The sequence below is a fragment of the Protopterus annectens genome, chromosome 3.part1, assembly GCF_019279795.1.
Source record: "Protopterus annectens isolate FY-2018-M chromosome 3.part1, PAN1.0, whole genome shotgun sequence".
NCBI classification, from domain to species: Eukaryota; Metazoa; Chordata; order Ceratodontiformes; family Protopteridae; genus Protopterus; species Protopterus annectens.
This window is the reverse complement of record NC_056732.1, coordinates 800,111,023-800,125,830: the sequence shown is the minus strand read 5'-3', so window position 1 is coordinate 800,125,830 and position 14,808 is coordinate 800,111,023.

Below are 14,808 nucleotides of genomic sequence, written 5' to 3'. Positions count from 1 at the left end.
TGTGATCACCACTGTAATACTGTAGCAGTCATTCTGTCAGGCTGTACATACCTTTACGTGGATATCAAGTCTATGTGCTGTGGGGGGGGTTAGCACAGTTGTACACTCATACTCAGAATGTCAGCAATACATCAAGTAATACAGTAGGCACTGTACATGTGAGATATACAAGGGTATTACCTTGTTGTACTGCGACATGTAGTGGTACTGAAATGACCTCATCCTCAACTTTTTACAGGTGCATCAGGAGTTGTCCAAGGCCATGGTCTTGCTTCTGGTAAGCTTGATACTGTTTTGTTATGGAACATATCGTGATACTGCCAGCTCAGCTAGATAGAATGTTGTAAATAATTTCATGTCATTTCTGAATAGTAATATCACTTGTATGCGTGCCCTAAAAATGTAAGAAAACTATATGTTCTGTACTGAGCTTCAAGACTGTAACCACAGTGCACCTTGCTGGAAAAGAGCAGACATGTGTATAAACAATATGCCAATGCAAATATATGTTTTCATAGTAGCAGTTGGAATATACAGAGTTAATGTGCAAAACTCTAACAAACTAAGCTGGTAAGTAAAGAGTTTTATGATGTGTTATAAAGTTAGTTTATCCCAGCTAAGAGACAGGATGTCTAGGCTAGGGGCTTCTCTATATTGTCTGGAAACAGAGGTAATTAAAGGTTTCCAAGGTAATTGTTTTACAACTTTCAGTTTCAGGCAAGCTTCTAAGAAAGAATTGTCAGCTTCTGAGAAATAAGTATTTTTAACAGAGACATGTTAAAAATGCAAGTTCCTGCTAGCCTGGGAAACTTAGGCAGAGGTGAAAAGAATGATGTAATCTGAGATGATTCAGCAGTAATATATATTATCAATTTAAGAACTATCTCACAGAGAAGAGAGGCATTTTGTGTCTTGTTCTGGATCTGTAAACACCCTCTCACCAGCACTTTGCCTTGCTCTATAAGTAAGTTATTTAGAAGATAGTTTTTCTTAGAGATAGATAGGAATATAGCAAGATTAATGCAGATGTTTTCTATATTTATGTGAGACTGTCCTACTATATTTTAAAGTATTTCCTGTACTGTGTGTGTACTTGTCATGCTCCCAATGTGCACATCCCTTACTGGTGCTAGTGGTGAAGATTGAGATTCCTTGATTCCTGGGCTAGTGCATGGGCATCACACATACATATGCTATGAATGGTGAGGGCCAGGATAATACCCTATATACAGGTAATGTTGTGTATAACCAGAGTAGAATGTATGCATGTTCCAGTATGGAACAGTTACCTAAGTTTCCTAGAGTGGGTAATCACAGGAGTGTAGTTAAATGAGCTGAAACACTTTTGCAGTCACAGTATAGTTCATAGTGAATATGGTGTACATGAAGCAATTAATCCAACATGCCTTGTACATACCAAAAGTTTGATCGTACATACCTTAGGCAATGAAACTTGTATTTGTATATATTTGTTAAGATATGTGTACTGTGTTTTATGTGCTGTGTTATCAGGCATAGTGTCATATTGCATTCCTAAAAGGTACATTATACTGGGCAAGAGTCACATGATTTACCTGACTTGTGTGTTGTAAAGGCCTTCAGTCAAATGTGTATATTGTTGTAGGGAAGTCTGTTGTGCATGAAAGCAGAGATTAGAGGATGTAAGAGTGGTAATGCAGTTGTGGATTCCCATTATTATGACTATTGGTGAATTTTCTATAACAATGCAGGCAGTAATGTACTGCTTTTGTCTTGGTTTCCACAGGTGACGGGGGGTTGGCGTCTCTCCCCCACACCATCTGATGTCAGTGTCTCTTTGGACTCTGATGATGATGGTGGCCACAGTGAGGCACAGATGGGGTTGTTAGGGGTTGAATCTGTCCCAGAGGTTGACATTCCTCTTCTCTCTCCATTGTCACCACACACAGTCAGTATGCCCACACATACCCAGTCTCCACACGGCTCATATATGGAACAGTCAGAAGGTGGAGACATTGAACAGAACAGAAAAGTGTGGCAACTATGGCATCAGTGAGTGTAGTTACTGGTCATAGCCAGAGAACTGGTAAGGTCCCACACAGCTGGATTAACAGGGGACTGTTGTCCATCCACCACCTGTTGCACCTGTTGCAGGTGTCACATCATGGGCAACTCACTGCATGTTTCAGGTCATCATCTAGGAACAGACACATTCTGAAAAGAACACCAGACATATGCTTATGGTTATGGATGCAGCACAGTCTGACATATGTGACTGCCTCCACCACACTGGGAAAACCCTGCATCAGTTTACTGATGCAGTGGACAGACGGTGGGCTGAGACAGTGTCTGTCTTGGACCGAACATTCTCTGCACTGGAACATGTGGTTGGAGTTGGGCATTGGATCCATGGATGTAGGTCAGCAGCACCATCTGCTGAGAGTCCATATGGTCATGCACAGTTATGCTCCCATACTGTCAGTACATCCAGTGTTACAGAGAGGAGTGTGTTATGCACACCATGATATGACAGGTCATGTGCATGTGGTCCTGGGTGGTCCATGGGGGACACGGTCCCAGAAGATGGCAGTCACTGTCAGGTACTAGCGTCAAGTCTGTCCTTGGGCATGGTGGTGACAGCGCAACTCCTGGCAGAGCCAGTTCCTGTATTCAGTGCCAGAGATGGTGAACTGTCAACTCCACCATGTACAGTCCACAGCTGTCCAACATATAAATGTGCAGGGCTAATACTAAGCTTGACTGTGTACATGCACACACTCACACACACACCACTGTCACATGCAGGTCACCTACAGACACAAACAGCACCTCTCCATGCCCCATCTAACCTGCTCCCCTGCCTGACTCACACACATGCTATCTACCACCTGGGCCAGCTTAGGCCTCCAGCACTCCCATACCTTACCCTGTACAAGTGATGATACCTGTGCCACATCCCTGCCATCCTTTCCATCGATGTAGTGGAATGAAACTATGTGTCTGATGCACAGAATGACTATATTACTTGACATGTACTTGTGGATGTAAACTGCTATAACAGCCTCACACACAAACATGGCCATATTCAGGCTAGCACTACTTCCACTCACTGCATACAGGACATGCCAAGGTACACACATACTGCAAGTTGGCTGTTTGTAGATTAGAAGACTTACCTATGTACTGGTACTCACTACGGATCACAGTACCCGATGCATGCAGTACAACTCATGGCTGATAGTACTATCAGTTTAGAACATATAATGCTTATTGATATAAGCAAGCTCGTTGTGGTCAGTCATTTGGGGGGTGCCACATCATCCACTACAAATAAAATGATGCAAAACCCTAGTTATGTCTACTTTACATAGGTTATCATGTGTATGCTATATGGATATACAGATGCACCATATTGAGGAGAGTGGATTGGAATCCCTACCTATATAGGCTTATACACTATAGATCACACTACTTATTGCATGTGCCATGGCTTATGTCTTTTTACTACACTGTCAGCTGGTGGCTGACATCATAAGACCTTGGAGAATAGGGCAGTGTAGAAGCCAACACCAAGTTATGGGCCAAAAAGTGCTTAACCATTGCAGGCAGATACCCAATGAAGGCACATTTATTGTTTTGCAGGGGTACGCATGCACGTGCGCGTGCACACACACACACACACACACACACACACACACACACACACACACACACACACACACATAGCCCAAAGTGAGATAAGAACCCTTACCTATCTAGTATTATACACTATAGATCACAGTAGTTATCCCACGTGCCATGGTTTAAGTCTTACGTGGCTGACATCATCAGGCCTTGCAGAATAGGGCAGTGTAGAAACCAGCAACAAGTGATGGACCAAAAAGGGCATAACCATTGCAGGTGGATAGCCAACTAGGGCATGTCTGTTGTTTTGCAGTGATATATATATATATATATATATACGCACACACACACACACACACACACACACACACACACACACACACACACACACACACACACACACATACACCAAGTGGTCTGCAGTGAGATTATAACCCCAACCTATCTAGGCTTATACACTACAGATTACAGGACTTATTGCATGCATCACAGGTTAAGTCTGCTTTTTATGTGATTGCAGGCATAGTACATGTGCATTACATAAACTAGGCTTGTGTTGAACAGCATATGTGGTCTGCAGAGTGATATTGGTTAATACTGTTATCTGCATCTAGTATCCTAGCAGTGAGATAACTGATGTTATCTTAGTTATGTGTGTACAGTTACCAGTATGGCCATATTTGGCTGCTTACAGTTAGATAGGTGACACTGTGGACATGGACAATGTGCCGTATCCATATATGCATTGACACCATTATACATTACACCACCTGCTCACCTGTGTCTGTCTACATGGTGACATGGTGACATCCAGCATGCATAGGGGTCTGTAGGTGAGTGGATTATGTACTGTTGCACCCTTGGTGTGGATCCTTTGAGCAACATTATGGCTGTGCAGTTTACTCATCATTATTAGGGTATGTTGGACAATGCAGACATCCACACACATATTTCTGTATATAACAGTGATGTATATATAAATGTAGCTGTGTATGTGTATGATATGTATATAGGTTCATAGGTGTGTACTAGACTAAAGGCCCTGGAGGCTTTACAAGCCTAGCCCATAGGATTACCCTGACATTGTGCTGCCTGACCTTATTTCCCAGTGCCTCTGTCGAGTAGAGCCACTGGAGTGATCCACGGGGTGAATTTTCTCTTTCCCATCCAATCATCAAGATTTCTCTTGAAGAGGGCCAGTGAGGTGCTCTGATTGACATGTATGGGAAGTCTATTCCATAGCATGGGTAGTCTCTGGGTTATGAACCTGTCCCTCTAACGTGTTCTGTTGATTGTAGTAATGAGGTTTAGGTCTCTGAAGCATGTGGTGTGGAAGGATTGGGATTTCTTTAGATGTAGCATTTCTAGCAGAGCTGGGTTAGACATGGCTTTGTAAGTCAAGGAGAGATTGCCTGTAAGTAGGCGATAAGAGACAGAGAATAGTTGGAGTTTTTTTGAGTCTGTCCATATAGGACAAGTGTTTAAGGCCTACGATCCTCATTGTGAAGTACTTTTGTGGCCTCTCAAGTTGTTACAGGGGTCTAGTGAGGTACATGCCAAAACAGGGCATTGTACTCGATGACTGGCTTAATGAGGGAAGAGTAGAGGGAGACAATGACATCTTTCTTCATGGATGCAAAACCCTTAGTAATGAGATGTGCCACATAGAAGGACTTTCTGACCACAGTGGCAATGTGGTGGTCAAAAGAGAGGTCACTGTCAACCTGTGTTCCCAGATCTCGTATAAATCCGTCTATGTTCGGTGGACTACAATCGATGTGATAATTCAAAGGAACTGGGGTTTTACCAAGGGGGATGATGACACATTTTTTGGCATTGAGCTTAACGCCATGGTTTTGATACCAGTCGTTAGTCTAAGTGAGGCCTTTCTGTAGGATGTCAGCATCACTTGGGGAGTTAATAATAGCTCCCAACTTGCAGTCGTCTGCGAACTTTGTCAGCCACAGCCCCTTTGTGTTGGCCTGGACTTCAGAGAAGTAGATGCCAAACAGAAGAGGACCCTGAACTGAGCCCTGTGAGACTCCATTCGTGACTGGTCTGCAGTCTGACTTGGAGTCTGCTACTTTCACACTGTGGGTTCTATCTGTGAGCCAGTCTGCAACCCACCTAGTGATATAGGGGTTGGTGCCTAGCTTATTGAGTTTTTCTATGATTCCTGACTGGGGAATGGTATCAAAGGCCTTGGCCAGATGAAGGTAGGATGTATGAACCACCTTGCCTTCATCCACAGGTCTGTTGACTGACTCAAAGAAGTCAATCAAGTAGAGCAGACATGATCTACCCTTTACAAAACCAAACTGTGTAGGATCCAGAGTTTGGAGATTCCTTATATCCTTGTTTATTAGATCCATGATGATGAGTTCCATAGCTTTGCATATCAGACTAGTCATTCTATTGGGGCAATAGTTCCCAGGGTCTGTAGTCACTCCTCCTTTATGGACAGGGATGACTGTAGCAGTGCACCATTTGCTAGGGACAAAGCCTGAGGTGAGGCTGTGATTGAATAGGGCACACAGGTGAGGTGCCAGTTCACTCTGTAGTTCATGTAGAACACAGCCAGGGATATTGTCATGTCCCATAGTAGCTGGATTCTTGGCCTTGGTGAGTGCTGTTTTAACCTGTGCAGCAGTAATACTGGGTGCCTGGCAATCAACTGGTATTGTGATTGGTCATTTGGGGGGAGGCATAAATTTGCCACTGAATCTGTCAGCCAGTACATTGGCAACATCTGTTGGCGCGGTATAGGAGGTAGCATTGTGCAGTAGCTCAGAGAAAATCTGGGTATTGCCGTGGAGATTATTTATATATCTATAGAAGGCCTTGTGGTTGTCTTTACTATCTATTGCAATTCTGTTTTCATAGCTAGCTTTACAGAATTTGATGAAGGATTTCAACTTTTTGTTGAAGCTGATAAGGGAGTTTTTCAGTCTTGGGACTTTGCCTTATTCCACATCAGTTCCCTCCTACTGTTGTAGAGTTTGTTTATGGCAGGGGACAACAAGATTGGCTTCATTTATTTGGAGGAGAGTGTCTTGGTTCTATTGGGTATGGCGAGATCCATGCATTTGTGGATGTGTTTGTAAAATGCGTTGGTGTATGATTCGGCAGTCATGCAACTATTCTCTATTTGCCTGGGTGCCATGAAGTTAGTCGCCTCTGTTGTTAGTAGCTCAAGGTTAGCTTTGTAGAAGTTTCTCATGATGGTTACCTTTGTGGGGTGGGGGGGGTGGGTGGGATGTGGATTTCCAAGGTGATTAGTTTGTGGTCAGATCTAATCAGGGAGGAGTTGACTACTGGTGTAGAGCAACAGTCACCCATATTTGTAATGACCAAGAATGTTGCTACCTCTAGTGGGGGTTAGAATGAGCTGGTCCAGGGCATTGGAATTAATGAATTCCAGGAAACTTTGGGCAAGTGTATTGGTACATGAGTATTTTTCCCAGATAATAGAGGGGTAGTTGAAATTGTCCAGTTTGAGAGGATTAGGTTGGACCATAATATTCTCCAGGGTGCTTAGGAATGTGGAGTGTGAGTCTTGGGACATGGTTGGGGACCTATAGCAGGCTATGACCTGAATCACTGTCTTACCCAATGTTAGCTGCACCTGAAGTATCTCAGATGCGTTATGTAGGGCTACCAGTCTAGAGGTTTGCACATCTTTTATGAATATGGAAACACCATGACCTTTGGAGCTTCGGTCCAAGTTCTGGGGCCGAAAGGTGTGGAATGAGTTATAGCCTGGTAGTGTAGGAGTGCTTTCTGCTGCCTTGAACCAGGTCTCTGTTACAGCATAAATGCCGATGTTTTCCATTTAAAGGAGTGCTTTGAGTGAGTTCATTTTGAGATTTAGACTTCTAGCATTGAGCAGCATGACCCTCAGATTGCATTTTTCTGTAGCTGTTACGGTGGTAATTTGGTCTTTGGAGCACCACCTAAGACAGGCACTAGAGGGGTGACACGAGCGTTGGCCAGCATCTGGAAGTCTAGGGGTGACAGATGCAGGCCATCTCTGGCAAAGGATCGAGGTCTGTCAATCATGTCATCCCAGGCAGACAGATACTGGATCCCCTTAGAATGACACCAGAAACTTAACCAATTGTTGAAATCAATCATTTTCTGCTTGTACTGTGGTATCATTCTGGGTGATGGTAGGATGCTTCCCAGGGCTAGGGTCATACCTGTCTGGGCTACATAATCCGAGTCTCCTCCATGTCTCTTTTCATGTAGTCCAGAGAGGTACGTCTCAAGTCATTCACCCCCACATGTACAATGACAGACTCATATTTGTACCTGTTGTTGAGGGACCTGAGTGCATGCGTTATGTGGTGGATCCTGGTTCCTGGCAGTCAGCTGACTGTTACTTTCTTCTTATTCAATCTAGTGAGTTGGACATCAGTGTGCCTCACTATTGAGTCACCTATGACTAATGTGTTGGGCATGCTGTTTTGCCTTAGGGACTTTGGTTGAGTGGCACAGAGTTTAGGAGAGTTATGTGTCTCATGATTAGTGTTGTGTTGTAGTGGTCGACTGCAACTCTGTCTTGGAGATCCCTGCTGTTTGGATAGATTTTTATTGAGAGCCTCCACAAAGGTGGGTGTGTGGTTTGTGTTTTAATGTGAATGCAGTGCCGGTGTTTGTTCTGGATGTCTATGTGTTCCATGTGGTGTGGTGGACGTGTTGACCTTCTTCTCTTGACCAGCTCTTCCAGAATTGGCTGGGAAGTGTGTGGCTTCCAATTTGGATATATAAGTGCATCTCTCACAAGTTGGAGTGTTAGGAGATAAGAGGACAGGGTTGCCAGTGTACATGAGCCAGTTGCTACATTGCCCCAGGATGCCCAAGTTCACCAGGTTAATAGGAGAAAGCACATGGAACTGATATTTAGACATGCCTGGTGGGGTAGGCATTAATAATAAGTACTGGAGTTGTTTCCTTGTAGAACACTTAGTGCTGGTAGCACTTTTTTGTGCTACAATAATTCCTTCAAGAAGTCTGGTAAAGTGCTAATCTAATAAGCTAGTAAAAGTGTAGGAGAGGAGAGAATTAGTAGATATAAAGGAAAAATTGAAGAGAAGACTTTGTCATGACTCAGAAGCTTACAAACAGTCCTGGATACAGCAAATCTGTACCTTTATTAGACTAGCTACAGGAAAGGCAAGAAACAAGAGCAAATGTGGGCTTTTCAACCAGAAACTTGAAAGAAATGAAAAAAACTGCCAAAACAGCAAATAAGCTACAATTTCTGGGCCAGAAACCATTCCTGTTGTGGTAGATAGGCTGCCTAGTGCTTAACACGCCTGCTGATAAGCTAGAAGGCTTCCCTCCAACACAGAAAGGCTTGGGGGGCTCAGAAGCTTACTTGCAGTCCTGGCTACAGCAAATCTGTACCTGGACTAGACTAGTTACAGAAAAGGCAGGAAATGCACAAACGTAGGCTTTTAAACCAGAAAGTTTAAAGAGATGGAAAAACTGCCCAAACAGCCAATAAACTACAACTTCTGGGCCAGAAACCACTCTTCTTGCGGTAGATAGGCTACCTAGTTCTTACCACTCCCATGACAAGCTAGAAGGCTTCCCTCCAACACAGAAAGGCTTGGATGCTTAGAAGCTTACAAACAGTCCTGGATATAGCAAATCTGTATCTGGACTAGACTAGTTACAGGAAAGGTGGGAAATAAGCACAGATGTGGGCTTTTAAACCAGAAAGTTGAAAGAGATGGAAAAAACTGCCCAAACACCCAATACGCTACAATTTCTGGTCCAGAAACCACTCTTCTTGTGGTAGATAGGCTACCTAGTGCTTACCACTCCCACTGATAAGCTAGAAGGCTTACCTCCAACACAGAAAGGCTTGGGGGGCTCAGAAGCTTACAGTCCTGGATACAGCAAATCTGTATCTGAACCAGTCTAGTTACAGGAAAAATAGGAAACAAGCTTAGAATTTTTTTCAGAAAGCAGCAAAAACAGCACTAAAAACAATTGAAAGCACAGTTCAAGCTAGCACACTTGAGTGTGTAGCAGTTTTAAAGCAAGTACAGTTTAATTAAATGCAATTTATTCAAAATGTATTCTGAACTGAATTCAATTGTTGTTTTATTCAACTTTGAACAGTTAAAATGTGACAAAAAATATACTTATCAGCTGAGAAGCACACACAGTCAGAGCAGAACGATATTTTTTTAGTAAAGGGCAAAGGGAGAAAGGAGGAGCAGAAGATAATTCAAGGTTAAGAACATAAGAGGGTTGGCCTTCTCATATATTCTTTCTGTATTAGGTAGCATGAACACTAGACTGGGAGGAGTGTCCCAGATCTCATTTACAGTAGGGCTGGGCAACTGCAAACCCACCAACTATAACAACACCACAGGAATAGGGTGAGTAGGAGGGAGAAAACCAGTTTCAGATTAGAAAGTAGAAAACAATGGCAGCAAATATTTATTATTCAGTCAAGCAAAAATCAAGACAGTGCAGAACTCTGAAAAGTTAAAGTGGCAAAAAATATAATTATCAGTTTGTTTGAGAAGCACTCTTCAGTCAGAACATAAGGAGATTCTAAATGGTATGCAGGGATTTACAAACAGGGACTGTTTTTAAATCAGCAAGCCTTGAACTGTTCAGATAACACAAAAGCTATTAGACCAGTTTTACCAACAATAAGAACACCACAGGAATGGTGGAGGGGGTGGGACCAGTTTCAGAACAGATCAGAAAACAGAAAACAATGAGAGCAAATATATATAATTTAGTCAAGCAAAAATTAAGACAGTGCAGAACTCTGAAAAGTTAAAGTGCCAAAAATATACTTATCAGTTTGAGAAGCGCTCTTCAGTCAAAATACTAGGTCATTCTAAATGGTATGTGTTCTGTAGATATATATATATACATATCATTTTAATATATATAGCTATTTATATCTATTTGACACTACATAGTGATAGATACACTACGCATGTGTGAGAGATACTGACAGATGAATATGTATATGTATATGTCTGTATGTATATACATTTATACATAATAGGCCATTTCAATGAAGGGCCAACAGAATTGTGCTCATTTTTACTCACTGTACAGGCATGACCAGTAGGACTGTCAGTACTTATAATGTGGCTGCAGGCCACACCTACCTGTATTCCAGTCCAGGATTTTATATGTTACAGACATTAACATCCAACCCTATTTCTGCAGTACTGCACTTCATTCAAAATGTACACAGCACTCCCCAACTGTCTGCTGTACTAAATATGTGAATGGGGTTGGTAATGTTACACCACTAATAGACTGACAGTCTGCATACCTCTCAACTGTCCTGATTTTCACAGAATTTCCAGAGTTTTGCTTCATATGTTTGATCTGTTCCTCACACATTAGTCATATTCCGGTGAAATATTGAATACTGATGTCACTACATTATAGTATTTACAGACAAACATATGATTTTCTTTTAAAGCAGTTGTATGGGTGCACTGCTATGTTTGGGGTGGCGAAACAATGGCACATGATCTGCTGGGATATACACTACTCCAAATATCATGAGAGCCTACTATTTAACATCTCCCTTGACTGATGTAGTGAATATTCCAACCATGAGGCCTAGTGACTATTAAGGAACACATACTAGTGAATTGGGTATCTGTAGTCCCATGTGGATTTTACATCTGTCCAATTAACTCACTATATTTCCTTGCATAACAGCAACAGATCCATACATATGCTATATTATAGTAATCCTTGCAATTAGTGTGTAGCTTATAGACTTATTTTGCGAATGCAGCAATTGAGAGACCTGTAGTTCAGGGCTGACCATGTGATGTAAACAGTACACAACTTATACATGGATAGGTACAGGTTGTGTTGTTGCCTGGCATCAACACCTTTACTGTATGTATGTGAGTAGGAATAAGGTGCCAGTCCCTAGGGCCCTAGGTTGTCAGTGAATGTGCTATGCATTTTTTGCCAATGACCATGCATACTGACCATGCCTATTGTCTGCCTACAAGGACATCATCAGGGGGTTCCTCCTTCAAGTCCTCTTGTGAGTGTGGCTGTGGTGACCTAGGCAATGGTGGTGGGGGGGTTGTGTATCCCTTCCTTTTGCAGATCCAACCACCTTAAGACTACCAGCTGACTGTGTAACTTCAGATGTAACCTGTGGTGCGTGCAATAAGTACAGTGATCTATAGTGTATTAGACTAGATAGATAGGAGTTCTAATCTCACTCCAACCCAGTAGGATAGGGGTCCTAATCTCACTCCCCCCAGTAGGTGAGTGACTGTGTCACAGTGTATGTTTATCTTCCTGCAAAAGAATGGATATGCCTTCATGGGCTATTCATGCGCAATGATTATACACTTGTTGCCCCTGTAACTTGCTGCTAGCTTCCACATTGCCCTCTTTTACAAAGCCTGATGATGTCAGCCACGTTAAGACTACCAACTGACAGTATAATATCAGATGTAAGCCATAGCACATGCAAGAAGTACTGTGATCTATAGTGAATAAGACAACATAAGTAGGGGGTTCTTATCTCACTCCAGCTCACTGAGTGCATGACTGGGTCAGAGTGTGTGTATGTGTGTGTGTGTGTGTGTGTGTGTGTGTGTGTGTGTGTGTGTGTGTGTGTGTGTGTATGTGTGTGTGTGTGTGTGTGTGTGTGTGTGTGTGTATCTCCCTGCAAATGAACTGCCATGCCTAAATGGGTTATCTTCTTGCAATGGTTATACACTTTTTGGCCCTGTATATTTCTGCTAGCTTCCACACTGCCCTCTTCTACAAGGCCTGATGATGTCAGCCACCTTAAAACTACCAACTGACAGTGTAATATCAGATGTAAGCCATGGCACATGCAAGAAGTATTGTGATCTATAGTGTATAAGACTACATAAGTAGTATGTTCTAAACTCACTCCAGCTCACTGGATGCGTGACTCGGTCAGAGTGTGTGTATCTCCCTGCAAATGAACTGACATGCCTAAATGGGCTATCTTCCTGCAATGGTTATACACGTTTTGGCCCTGTAACTTTCTGCTAGCTTCCACGCTGTCCTATTCTACAAGGCCTGATGATGTCAGCCACCTTAAGACTACCAGCTGACAGTGTAATATCAGATGTAAACCATGGTGCATGCAAGAAGTACTGTAGGGAGTTCTAATCTCACTCCATCTCACTGGGTGCATGACTGGGTCAGAGTGTGTGCCTGTGTATCTCCCTGAAAATGAACCGACATGCCTAAATGAGCTATCTTCCTGCAACGGTTATGCATTTTTTGGCTCTGTAGCTTGCTGCTAGCTTCTATGCTGCCCTCTTCTACAAGGCCTGATGATGTCAGCCACCTTAAGACTACCAGCTGACAGTACAATATCAAATGTAAGCTGTGGAGCATGCAATAAATACTGTGATCTATAATGTATAAGACTAGACAGGTGGAGGTTCTAATCTCACTCCAACCCACTTAGTGCATGTGTGTATATCCATATGTCATAACCTTTATAGCCTAGACATTTGTCGGTTTTGCTGTGTTTTTATTATAGCAGGTGATGTGTCCCCCAAAGGACTTAATCACAAGTCCAGCGTATGTCATCAAGCATTATATGTCCTAAAATGATAGTACTAGCAGCATGAGGTGTGTTGCATGCACCATGTACTGTGCTCTGTAGTATGTACCATTTCATAGGTAAGTGTGCACACTTGCATACACCCAATCTGCACTATGTATATGCTTTGGCATGTCTTGTATGCACTGACTGGAAGTGGTGGTAGCTTCAATGTAGCCATGTGTTTGTGTGAGCCTGTTAGTGCATTTTACAACATGTTTTGGAATCATGGGATTTATGGCTTGACACAGAGAGTACTGTAGCTTTCGACTGTCACTGATCAAAAAGGTATGGATGCATTCACTGCTGTACAGCCACTACCGACAGGTTTGGGACGTACATCCCAAATTGGCACTGGTATACTGAATGTGGTAGTCATCACAACTATCATTGTGCGCAATGGCATCCTTGCCATGTTATTGCACAGACATATTGTATAATTGTAGCAGCCACACAGGTTCCAAGTTACACCAATACATATTGTAGAGAACATGTCCTATGGAGTCCATGTCAGGACCGTACATGTGTAGTCTGTCTTTGAAATGCTTTGGAGGGGATGTGTATGGCTCCATACAGGGAGGTGTCAGTTCTCACTGTGTACCTTCTGTGCATCCATGACAGGACTAACATATGTGTCACCTGTGCTACACACCAACAACATCAGTGCGATATGCATAGCACATACTGGTGAGACAGGTATGCAACACAGGTAGTACCTCCTACATGAGACAGGCCCCCCAAGCATGTAACGCACACATCTGCTGTGACACACACATCATGTGCAGGTTACATATTTGGATGCAAAACACAACAATCATAACTGTTGCTGGGCAGCTGTTGGTACTGGACATAGAATATATGTAGATGTATCATCTCCTTCAAAACTCTGGTGGCACTTATGAAGGATAGCAGACCTTCTCTCAGATTAGGAATGCATGAGTGTGCTGAATGCCAACATTGTCCTTGTTAGCCTGTTATGCACATACACATATGAACCTATGGAACCATGCAGTTATAGTGCTGTATCTTGCTGACAACATATGTCTGCTATGCTGACATGCCATCCTATGCTGCTTTATTTCCACTGTGTATCCTTGGTTATCCCAATGGACTCCTGTAACAGAAACATAAAGACATCCATGACACACCTGTCATTGTGTAACTATACAGCCAATTCAACAACATACAAAATAAAGACCACATAAGGTACACAAATGTATGTGCCGTACACTTGACAAATGCCAGCATACAGTATCTCTCATTAACCACTAAAAGTGGCATGGTGAACCAACACTACATTACACCAGTACATCTTAAGTAATATAGTCACCCTGTGCATCAGACACATAGCTTAATTTCCCTGCATCAATGTCAAGGATAACAGGGATATGGAATAGGTATCATCACTTGCAAAGAGTGTTGTGTGGAGATCCAGAAGGCCTAGACTGGCCCAAATGGTAGACAGCATGTGTGTGAGTTGGGGGGCATGTAAGATGGACCATGGAGAGATGCTGTGTGTGTCTGTGTGTGACCTGCATTTGACAGCAGTGTGTGAGTGTCTGTATGTGGACAGTCAAGCTCAGTGCTAACCC